Here is an 11,898-nt window from a genome sequence, read left to right on the forward strand (position 1 = left end):
TTCAATTATTTACTCTGGGCTTTGTTCCACAGAGGATTTGGAAGAGCATGCAGCGAAAGTCCATTCAATAAAGAGAAAAAATAAACAGAAACACAGACATCAGGACCAAGGAACACAAATCAGAGTGGGCATGGGGACCCAGAGACAACAGGGCTCCAGTTGGCTGCCCAGAGGCAGAAGGGAACTCCACACATCCTGGTGACCTGGAGGGAAGGGCACAAGGTCAACCCCTCCAGACTTTTCTAAGCCTTTCTACTATTTTTTACCTCAAAGCAAGGGTCACAGCTTCTGAGTTGTTTTGGCTTCTGAAGGAGCCCTGGTTGTGGGAGCTCCCACACACAAAATCAGGGGCAGGGTGGCATTGGGCACCCTCAACCCATTGCCCCTGGAGATAATTCCAGGTGAGGGAAGGAACTCCAGCCCATCTCTTGTCACCTGTGCTGAGTTCCCTGCAGCCTCCTCACACCCTGTAGTAGGTGACTGGCTATTTGTAACCCTTTGCATTGTTTCTCTTCCCCAGGCTGAGAGCTCTGTGAAGCAGGAAAGGTTCTGGATTATAGGCTGTGTGGACCCAGTGTCTGGCAGCTACTCAGTCAACACAAGTCAATGGATGGACAGGAGCCAATGACTTTGGTTCAATTCAACACACTTTGATTAGACAGCTGCTCTGAGCCACCTGGGATAGAGCGATCCACAGCCTGAGCCTGGAGTCCTGTTTCACTGGAGAGGGCAAGTTCAAGAGAGGGAGGAGGGGGAATGAACTCGTGTTCATAGTGCACCTGCTATGGGCACGCTTATCATTATTCATGTTTCACAGCATCCCCTGATGGGCAGAATAATAAATAGCCATATTTTTCAGAGGAGGAAACGCTGGGTTCAGAGCAGCAAAATTCTTTCATTCATTTATCAGCTAACTCAACAAATATTTATAGAGTTTGTACAATGGTCCAGGCACTGTCCTGGGCACTGAGGATCAGGGCTGGGAAAACAGACAGGCATTCTGCTCTTGCATAGCTTGTAGGCTGGAGGGGAGAGCGGCGTTAAACAAGAAAGAACACAGATGAATGGATGATTACCAGTTGAGGTAAGTGCTGGAAAGGAAAAGAGCAGGAGACCAGAAGTGAGGACAACAGAGGGAGGAAATTCATTTGGTGGGTGGAAGGGGGAGTCAGAAAAGGTTCTGCTGAGACTGAAGGCACAAAGAGAAGAGAGAGAAAATGCACGTATAGACAACTCCATGTGCAACAGCCCCGAGATGGGGAAACACAAGTGCCGTGTGGCTGGAGCAGAAAGGAGCAGCGAGGTACAGGGGCTGGACCAGGTTGGGGCCACCTGAGCCAGAGGAAAGCCTATGGACTGCATTCAAGGAGCGCCAGGAATCCAGTGAAGGGTTTTAGGCAAGGGAAGAGAAATAGGATCTGAGTTTATCTTTTATAAAAATAACTAGGCAGAGCTAGGACTGACTCAGGTCCGCCAAATCTCCACACATCTGTCCAGCCCACCACATCATGCTGTGTCATTCATCCACCCATCCCCACCCAAGCCTCTGCCACCAGCCCCAGCACCCTGGATCCTCCTCTTCTCTCCCTGGGTTGGAGATGTGCTGAGTGACCTGGGGCCAATCTCCTGCCCTTGCTGGCCTCAGTCTTCCACTCTCCTCCCCTCAATCTGTAGAGTTTCCTATGGAAGGCCATACTCTGGAATTCTTGCTGATGGTATGATGTCAGGGGCAAGTGAATGAAGGACCCTGAAACAAGCCTAGGCAGGGCCTCAGGAGAGGGCACAGAGGAGGTTCAGGGGCCAGAGTTTGGGACAGACATCCAGAGGCCTAGGGCCTCTGCCACTGACCTCCAGAGAGGCCTGGGGCAGCCCATGACTCCCCATGACTCAGCTTCCCCATCTGTAAAATGGGAATCAGCTTGCTGTACACTGTGGGTGATATAAACCAAAAATAAACCATGTCTGTAATCCCAGCACTTTGGGAGGCCAAAGGAGGGGATCACTTGAGCCCAGGAGTTCGAGACCAACATGGGCAACATGGCAAAACCCCATCTCTACAAAAAAATACAAAAAGTTAGCTGGGCATGCTGACACACACCTGTAGTCCCAGTTACTCAAGAGGCTGAGGCAGGAGGATCACCTGAGCCTGGGAGGTCAAGGCTGCAGTAAGCCATGATTATGCCACTGGATTCCAGCCTGGGTGACAGAATGAGACCCTGTCTCGAAAAGTAAAATAAAATAAAAATTAAGAAGTTATCCAGGCATAGTGGTGCACACTTGAAGTCCCAGTTACTTGGGATGCTGAGGTGGAAAGACAGCTTGAACCAGGAGGCTGCAGTGAGCTGTGATCATGCCACTGTTCTCCAGCCTGGGTGACAGAGCAAGACTGTGTCTCAAAATAAAAATAAAGTAAAATAAAATTCTAAGCCCCCCAACCTACAAAATGGACCCTCCTCTCAGCCAAGGGGATTCCAAGTAAACCTAAAAAACTAGTTAATGCCGTGATGGGAAGGGAGGGTCGGACATGCCTCATTATTCCTGCTTCCCTTTGGAATTCAGCACAGCTGGCCAGCATTAACATTAAAACAGAGATCTTAAGGCTTACAAAACAGACTCTTTGTAGCAACAAAATATCGAATTCCAAACTGACTCTAGTATAGCATCACATGACAGATAACAGGCACTGAAAGAAATCAAAATATTTTACCCCAAAATATATTTCTTTGACATATTTTTAAATATCCCTGCAAAGCTGTTTCTTATGAGGGAAATTTACATTCTGTAGAGAATTCCTTTTCCTTTCCAGGTCTTTTTCTGATCCTGAAGAGATTAGCTTTGAGTCTAACTCCTTTTAAAGGTCTGAATAGAAAACATTTGCCATCTACTGCCTCTAAGGGTGGCCACCTAAGAGACTTCATCTACATAATAAGAATCTTGGTCTCCACAACTCCTTATCTTAAGCCAGACACTCCTTTCTATTGATTCCAGTTCTTTAAATATTAACTCATTCAACCAGTTGCCCAGTTGCCAATCAGAAAATCTGTGAATCCACCTATGACCTCCCCACCCTTGAGTTGTCCCACCTTTCCAGACTGAATCAATGTATACCTCACATGTACTGATGTCTTAAGTCTCCCTAAAACATATAAAACCAAGGTATAACCCAACCACCTTGGATACATGTTCTCAAGACCTTTCGAGACTGTGCTTCAGGCCATGGTCACTCAAATTTGACTCAGAATAAACCTCTTTAAAAACATTTTACAGAGGTTAATTCTTTTTATTGGCAATGCTTTCTGGTAGCAAAGGGCTTCTGACTCAAGTTGTGTTCCAGGAGCCCCCTGAGGGGATGACCTGGCTCCTTTAGTGGATCCCACACCCAGAGGCAGTCAGGGTGGGTGAGGGCAGGCCCAAGGTTTATCCTGGGTGTCGAAGTGGAGTCCTCTCCACCCTGCCCACTCTCTGTCCCCACCCAGGTGGAGGTGCAGGTAAAGAGCTGACCTCTCAGGGACAGAGAGGCCTGCAGGGAAGGAAAGTGGAGGGCTGCTGTCATCCCTGCAGACAGCAGGGATGACAGCACAGTTACCTTCGAGTGTGAGTGTGTGGGTTGGGGGTTGTTAAGTGTGTGTGTGTTTGTGAATGTATGTCTGCATGTGTGTCAATGTGTTTGAATACATGTGTATGAATGTCTGCACCTGTGTGTGTCTGCATTTGTCAGTGCATATGAGTGTGTGCTTCTCTGTGTATGAGTGCATATGATTGTATATCTAATGTGTGTCTGTTTATGTAAGTATTTCTTTCTGTGTATATGTGTGTATATGACTTTGTGTGAAAGCTCTGTAGCTCCCCAGGCCCTTTCCTGCACCTCCTCCTCACTCCCACAGTAGGCTTCAGGAAGCTTCCAGAAGGGCCTTGGATCCTGGTCTTTAATGTCTAAGCCCAACCAGTCCTTGGGATCAGGAAGGTCTTTTTGACCTGTCCAGTCCCTGATGAGCCCCCACTCCAGCACAGGAAGCACCCAGGCCCCACCCTCCTGGCTGGGCATTACCTCAGCCCGGCCTTGATGGAAGGACCTCGGACACAACTGTGCTATTCTCTCTTTGCATGCTACCAGGAGGGCTCCGCCTGGCCTGGGAGTCCCCGGCCCTGCCTAGGGGGAGATCTCCCACCCCCACCCTCTCTGCCTGGGCTTGGGCTCACTGCACCCAGCCTGGCCTGGTGTCCACCCTATTCTCCATGGCTACCTCAGCCTCTGACTTTCTCTACTCTGCTCTGCCCCTCCCCTCTGCCTCTTCCTCCTCAAGTAATGGTCACCAGCGCTGGAGCTGACTCTGTTGAGTAGCCCTGGGCAACTCACCTCTCCTCCCTCAGTCTCAATGTCCTCTCCACCACCGGGGCACAGCCCCTTATGTATTTGAACCATTCCTTGTGGTCAAAAGGATGTCCTGCAGAGCACAGTGGCTAACGCCTGTAATCCCAGCACTTTGGGAGGCCAAGGCAGGCAGATTGCTTGAGCCCAGGAGTTTGAGACCAGCCTGTGTAACATGGCGAAACCGTGTATATACAAAAAATAGAAAAATTAGCCAGGCATGATGGTGCAAGCCTGTAGTCCCAGCTACTCAGGAGGCTGAGGTGGGAGGATCGCTTGAGCCCAGAAGGTTGAGGCTGCAATGAGCTGTGTTCTGGCCACTGCACTCCATCCTGGGTAACAGAGCAAGACTGTCTCAAAAAAAATGAAAAACAAAGGACATCCTGACCACTTACCAAAATCACATCCAGGATCATCCTTACACAGGTCCCGCTCTAGAGCCCATGCCTGTGTGCAAGTGTGCTTGCATGCATAAGGGCAGGGCCAACATGTCCCGACACTGGCAGCTTTGCTCACAACACAGATGACTCTCAGATCCCAAGAGCCCCTTCTCCAGCCGGGCAGCCCCAGCTCTGCAGACCCACCACTTCCTGGGCACCTCCTCTGGGCCAAGTCCTGTGCTCAGTTCTGGACCCAGAATGACAGCCTGACAATAGGAGCTCTTATCACTCCCACTTTACTGATGAGGAAACTGAGGCTCTGAGAGTCTGAGGGAATTGGAGGCCGCAGAATGCACTGGAGCTGGGATACAACCCGAGCACCTGCTGACTCCACAGCCTGTCAATGCTACTCTGTCTTCTGTCTCTATCTTCTCCTACTCTGCAAGACTTCCAGGACATTCCTCCCGCATCTGTGCTGGTTTTCCCTCCCTCGCAGAGCAGGCCCAGATGGCACTGGGCCAGCCCCCAAGGATGGCAAATCTCTCACCTTCTCCTCCCTGGACTCCTTACCTTGCTGTTTCCCAACATGAGCTTTTTCAGCAACTCAACACCCAGCGACTCGCACTGAGCCTCCAACTAGGCTTGTGCAGGGGCTGTAGACAGGCAGCTCTCCCTCCCTGCTGCTTGCACAGTTAGTTTTCAAAACCAGATGCAGAATCTGTATTAAATTCCATCTTCTTAATCTCACATTGAGCTCAGCCAGACGCCAACAGCGTTAGGTGTCCCTCCCAGGTTCCACCTTCTGGGGATCGGGTTGGTTTGTTTCTGTAGCTCTTCTTCCAGGTAGGCCAAGAGTCCTGGGCTGGGTACAGAGCCTGTGGCACACCCCCGTAGACTGCCCTGTAGGCCAGCATCCACTCACTGACTGGTCCTCTCTGGGCTCCATGTTCAGCCAGCCTGGCTGGCTGTCCTCTGTCCATGGCCCTGTCTGTCCTCCCTACAGCTTTTTGCGTCTGGCCTGTCCCTCCCTCTCTCTCTGTCCCCTTCCCCATTTCTCTCTCTCCTTGTTATTGTCCCTTTCTCTCTTCTCCCCTCCTCCTTCTCTGTCTACCCCAACACCTCCCCACTCAAGGTGGTCAAGCTCACAGCCACAGAAGTTGCTCCTCATCTGCCCCCAAAGGGTGCTTTGGCTCTACCCTGGGCCACAGTGAGGGCAATGCCCAGAGCCTGGAAGGGACCAGAGGTAAGAGGCCTAGACCTGGCACACCGTCTCCCATCCAGGCTGGGGAGGCTGTGCCTTCCTCAGTGTCCAACAGCAGTGGTCCCAGTGGGGACACACAGCAGTCTCCTTATCACAGGAAAGACATCCTCATCCTGGCAAGAGGAGCATCCAGAGGTCATCCTGTCCTTCCCTTGCCCCAGGACAGGCTGGCTGAAGTTTGTCTAGGAAGATCCTTTCATTGGCCTCCCTGTCCCTATGGATGGTCAGTATCCCTGAGCCCATGTAACCTGGAAGTCCTTTCTCAGGTCTACCCTGCATCCTAGTTGCTGTAGGGCCGAACAGGTGAACAGCTCTCTCCTCTCAAGCCTTCCCTGCGACTGGGCCCCTTGGGCTCATCTCCAGCCTTGACAAGAGTCCCAAATTGTTTCCCCCGTGCCTGTTTCTTGGCCCCTTGACCATGACCTGTCTCCTACCTTTCCACCTCCTTCTCTCCCTCCCACTTTCCTCCAAGTTTTTCCAGGATCACAAACTGCTGTCCTCATGCATGAAACTGGGCCTGGAGGCCTGGGCCATGCAGGGCCCTTGCCTATAAGCCACTCCAGAAGCTCTGCCCCTCCAGTGGAGGGACCGGGGCCTCTCACCTTCTCCCCCTGCTGCTTGGGCTTAATGGGGAAGTGGGCCTGGATGGGCTGATCGGGGGTGGTGGGAAGATGCACCCTAGGTGGGTTTCTGTTCCATATCCTTTGTGGCTGGTGATGGGCCACATAAAAACAGAGTTCTGTAACACCATGAGTCAAAATTGAAGCATCTATTGTGCCCCTTCCGAGTACCAACACTGGACTAGAAATACAGAGAAGGCACATGGGGTATCTTGTACTAGAGGAGCTTTTAGATCATTGAGGACTTAGACACAGACTCATGCTAAGATATGAAAAGAGTAGGGAAATAATTAGCTCTCTGCTGGGCACTGCTCTGGTCCCACCTAAGAAATATTAAAAGCAAGACACAGCATAATCAAACTGTTTCCAAGTAACTTAACTATATGCCAGACAAAACTCAAGAATATTTGTAGGAATACAAAAATACATGGCCTCCCACAAAAAATTTGCAATGTCTAATATCCAACCAAAAATTACCAGACATGCAAAGAAGCATACAAATATGACTAATAATGAGAAGAAAAATAATTCAATTGCAACTGATTCAGCATGCAGAGCATGGTCAAAGCAGGGGTAGCTGGGAAATTCAAGCTGTGTTCAAGAAACCGGAAGGGAGTCTCAGCATCTTCTGTCTCCTTTCACTATTTACCAGCCACTGGTCCAGAATCCACCTTGCTATGGTTTCAGTGCCCCCTCCAAAACAATGTTGACACTTAATCCCCATTGTAACACTGTTAAGATGTAGTCTTTGAGAGGTTATTAGGATAAGATATGCTCATTAGGGTGGAATCCCTATGATGGGACTGGCGGCTTTATAAGAAGAGGAAGAGAGGTCTGAGCAGGCATGCTGTAGTCCCTTCACCATGTGATGCACTGCACCACTTCAAGACTCTGCAGAGGAGACAAACAAGGAGGTCCTCACTAGATGTAGCTCCTTGCCTTGGACTTCCCAGCCTCCAGAACTGTGAGAAATAAGTTTATTTTCTTTATAAAACACCAAGTTTGTGGTATTCTGTTATAGCAATAGAAAACTACCTAAGACACACCTCTACCCTTTCTTCATCAAGGTGTAGAGACCCAACTCCTGTGGCCTGAGTCTGAAAGTCATGTTATTTTGACAGCTCCTCAATATGAAAGTCTTTTAAAATGGTCTTGTCAAAGATATTCCACACCCAGATTTGTATTTTAATACCATTTTCCAATAAAAGGAACCAGGGGTCCTTGCAGAAATTTGGCCGATTCTGAGACTAGGTTAGAAAATATACAAAATGAGCCTGGAGGATCCTGTAGTGCCAGGAAATAAGTAAAAAGTGCTGAACACATACATACACAATAATGAAAAAGTGTCAAAGGAATACAAATGCCAACTGAAAAATCTCCCAATGGCAAAAGTCAGAAAAAAAAATAGCAAAAACTACATAAAGTAATATCATATTATAACCCAAAATATAAAATAAATATCCATGACTTCATACTGATTTAAATAAATTATTGAATAAGTTAATATAGGAGAAGAGACAAACCTCCCATGCAGAAGAATTCCAAATAATTTAGTTAGATGCTCAGCACTCAAATGGGTAGAGCTTAACTCCTTCTTAAGGGTGGCTGCATAAAATAACTTCCTTCCAAAGGGTGCAGTATGAGAAGAGAGAGAAAGAGTAACTTTGTGGTGGAGAAACCTGATGAATGTGACCTTAGCCAGGTGATTAAGGTTAACATCATCAGTGATAAGTCATGTTGATAGCATGTACTTTTTTTTTTTTTGAGACGGAGTCTCGCTCTGTCGCCCAGGCTGGAGTGCAGTGGCCGGATCTCAGCTCACTGCAAGCTCCACCTCCCAGGTTTATGCCATTCTCCTGCCTCAGCCTCCTGAGTAGCTGGGACTACAGGCGCCCACCACCTCGCCCGGCTAGTTGTATTTTTTTTTTTGTATTTTTTAGTGGAGACGGGGTTTCACTGTGTTAGCCAGGATGGTCTCGATCTCCTGACCTCGTGATCCGCCTGTCTCGGCCTCCCAAAGTGCTGGGATTACAGGCTTGAGCCACCGCGCCCGGCCGATAGCATGTACTCTTAATATGACATAATAAGAATGGTGATTCTGTAGTCTTCCTCCCTAAAAAATATAATAACCCCAGTATAATCACAAGAAAAAAATCAGACAAACCCCAATTGAGGCTTAACAAGTGATACTGGGACAACTGTTCGATCAGGGGCAAAAGAAGGAATCCAGACCCCTACCTCACACCATCTACAAAACTAACTCAAAATGGATCTAAGTTTTAAATGTAAGAGCTAAAACTATAGAACTCTTAGATGAAAACATGAATGTAAATCTTTGTGTCCTTAGATTAGGCAATGAATTCTTAGGTGAGACACCTAAAGCACAAGTGACCAAAGAAAAATAGAAAAATTTGACTCCATCACAATTAAAAGCTTTTGTAGAAGATTCAAAGGACACTTTCAAGAAAGTAAAAGGACAACCCACAGGATGGGAGAGAATATTTGTAAGTCATGTATCTGACAAGGGCCTAGTACACAGAATATATAAAGAACTCTTACAACTAAACAACAAAAAAAGACAGATAATCCAAATTTTCAGTGGGCAAAGGATGTGTATAGACATTTCTCCAAATAAGACATGCAAGTGGCCAATAAGCACACGAAAAGATGCTCAGCATTATTAGCCACAGGGGAAATGCAAATCAAAAACCACAATAAAATATCACCTCCCATCTGCTGGAATTGTTATAATTAAACAATAACAAATATATGAACAAAAAACAAAGATTAGGATGTGGAGAAATGGAAATCCTTATATATTGCTATAGGAATATAAAATAATTAAAGCCACTTTGGTAAAGTTTGACAGTTCCTCAAAAAGTTAAATATAGAATTACCATATGACCTAGAAATTCCATTCATACACATATACCCAAGAGAACTGTAAACATATATTCAAACAAAAACTTGTACACAAGTGTTCATATTAGTATTATTCATACTAGCCTAAACTAAAAACCAACTCAAGGGTCTGCCAAGTGATGAATAAATAAACCAAATGTGGTATATCCATACAATTGAATATTATTCACCCATAAAAATTAATGAAGACCTCACATCCATTAGGATGGCTATTACCATTTTTTAATTTTTTTAAAGAAAGTGACAAGTACTACATTGTGAAGAAATTAGAACCCTTATGCATTGTTGGTGGGAATGTAAAATAGTGCAGCTGCTATGAAAAGCAGTATGGTGGTTCCTCAAATAATTAAAAATAGAACTGCCATACAATCTAGGAATTTCATGTATAGGTATATATCTGAAATAATTGAAGGCAGAGTCTCAAAGAGATATATGTACATCCATCTTCATATCAGCATTATTCACAATAGCCAAGAGGTGGAAGCAACCCAAGTGATCATCAACAGGTAAATGAATAAAGAAAATGTGGTATATGTATATGTATTAGCCTGTTCTCACATTGCTATAAACCACTACTTGAGACTGGGTAATTATAAAGAAAAGAGGTTTTATTGGCTCACAGTTCCACAGGCTGTACAGAAAGCATGGGTTGGGGAGGCCTCAGGAAACCTACAATCATAGCAGAAGGCGAAGGGGAAGCCAGCACATCCTACATGGCTGGAGCAGGAGGAAGAAAGAAAGTGAAGAGGAAGATGCTACACACTTTTAAGCAACCAGATCTCGTGAGGACTCAATCATGAGACAGCATGAGGGGGATGGTGCTAAACCATGAGAAACTACCCCATGGTCCAATCACCTCCCCTCAGGCCCCACCTCCAACATTGGGAATTATAATTCAACATGAGATTTGGGTGGGGACACAGAGCCAAACCATATTAACACATGATGGAATATTATTCGGCCTTAAAAATGAAGGAAATTCTGAGACATGCTACAACATGAAGGAACCCTGAGGACGTTATGCTAAATGAAATAAACCAGTCACAAAAGACAAATACTATATGATTCCACTCATATGAAGTTTCTAGAGCGGTCAAATTCATGGAAACAGAAAGTAGAATGGTGGTTGCCAGGGGCTGGAGGGAGGGGGAAATGGGGAGTTATTTAATAGGTATAGAGTTTCAGTTTTGCAAGATGAAAATGTTCTGGAAACTGTCTGTATAACAATGTGAATGCACTTAACACTACTGAACTGTATACTTTAAAATGGTTAAGATAATAAATTCTATGTTATATGCATTTTACCACAAATTTTTTTTTGAGATGGAGTCTTGCTCTGTTGCCCAGGCTGGAGTGCAGTGGCGCAATCTCAGCTCACTGCAACCTCCACCTCCTGGGTTCAAGCGATTCTCCTGTCTCAGCCACCCTAGTAGCTGCGATTACACGCATGTGCCACCACACTGGCTAATTTTTGTATTTTTATTAGAGGCGGGATTTTGCCATATTGACCAGGGTGATCTTAAACTCCTGACCTCAGGTGATTTGTCATCCTGGGCCTCCCAAAGTACTGGGATTATAAGCATGAGCCATTGTGCTTGGCCTAATTTTTTTTTTTTTTTTCGGAGTCTCATTGTGTCGCCAGGCTGGAGTGCAGTGGTGCCATCTCGGCTCGCTGCAACCTCTGCCGCCGGGTTCAAGCTGGGTTCAAGAGATTCTCCCGCTTAAGCCTCCTGCGTAGCTGGGACTACAGTTGTACGCCACCATGCCCAGCTAATTTTTGTATTTTTAGTAGAGACAGGGTTTCACCATTTTCACCAGGATGGTCTCGATCTCTTGACCTCGTGGTCTGCCCACCTCAGCCTCCCAAAGTGCTGGGATTACAGGCATGAGCCACCGAGCCAGGCTTGAGTTTTACTATTTTAGACACCCCATGTAAGTGAAATCATGCAGCATTTGTCATTCTGCCAATGGGTTCTTTTACTCAGCACAGTGTCCTCCAGGTTCATCCCTGTTGTCGCATGTGGCAGAAATTCCTTCTTTATTTACACTGAATATGATTTCAGTGTATGTGTATCTTTTCTTTTTATTTTTAGTTTGCACGTAACAGTTGTACATACTCATGGGATGTAAAATGATACTTAGATACTTGTATACAATGAGTAATGATCAAATCAGGGTAATTAGTGTATTCATCACCTCACTCCATCCACCTCCCATCTCTCAGCCTCTAATACTCACAATTCTACTCTCTAGTTCCATGAGCTCAAAATGTGCTTTTTAGCTCCCACTTATGAGTGAGAACATGCAGTATTTATCTTTCTGTGCCTGAATTTTTTTCTTTTTTTT

The sequence above is a fragment of the Colobus angolensis genome, unplaced genomic scaffold (assembly GCF_000951035.1).
Source record: "Colobus angolensis palliatus isolate OR3802 unplaced genomic scaffold, Cang.pa_1.0 Scaffold4, whole genome shotgun sequence".
NCBI classification, from domain to species: domain Eukaryota; kingdom Metazoa; phylum Chordata; class Mammalia; order Primates; family Cercopithecidae; genus Colobus; species Colobus angolensis.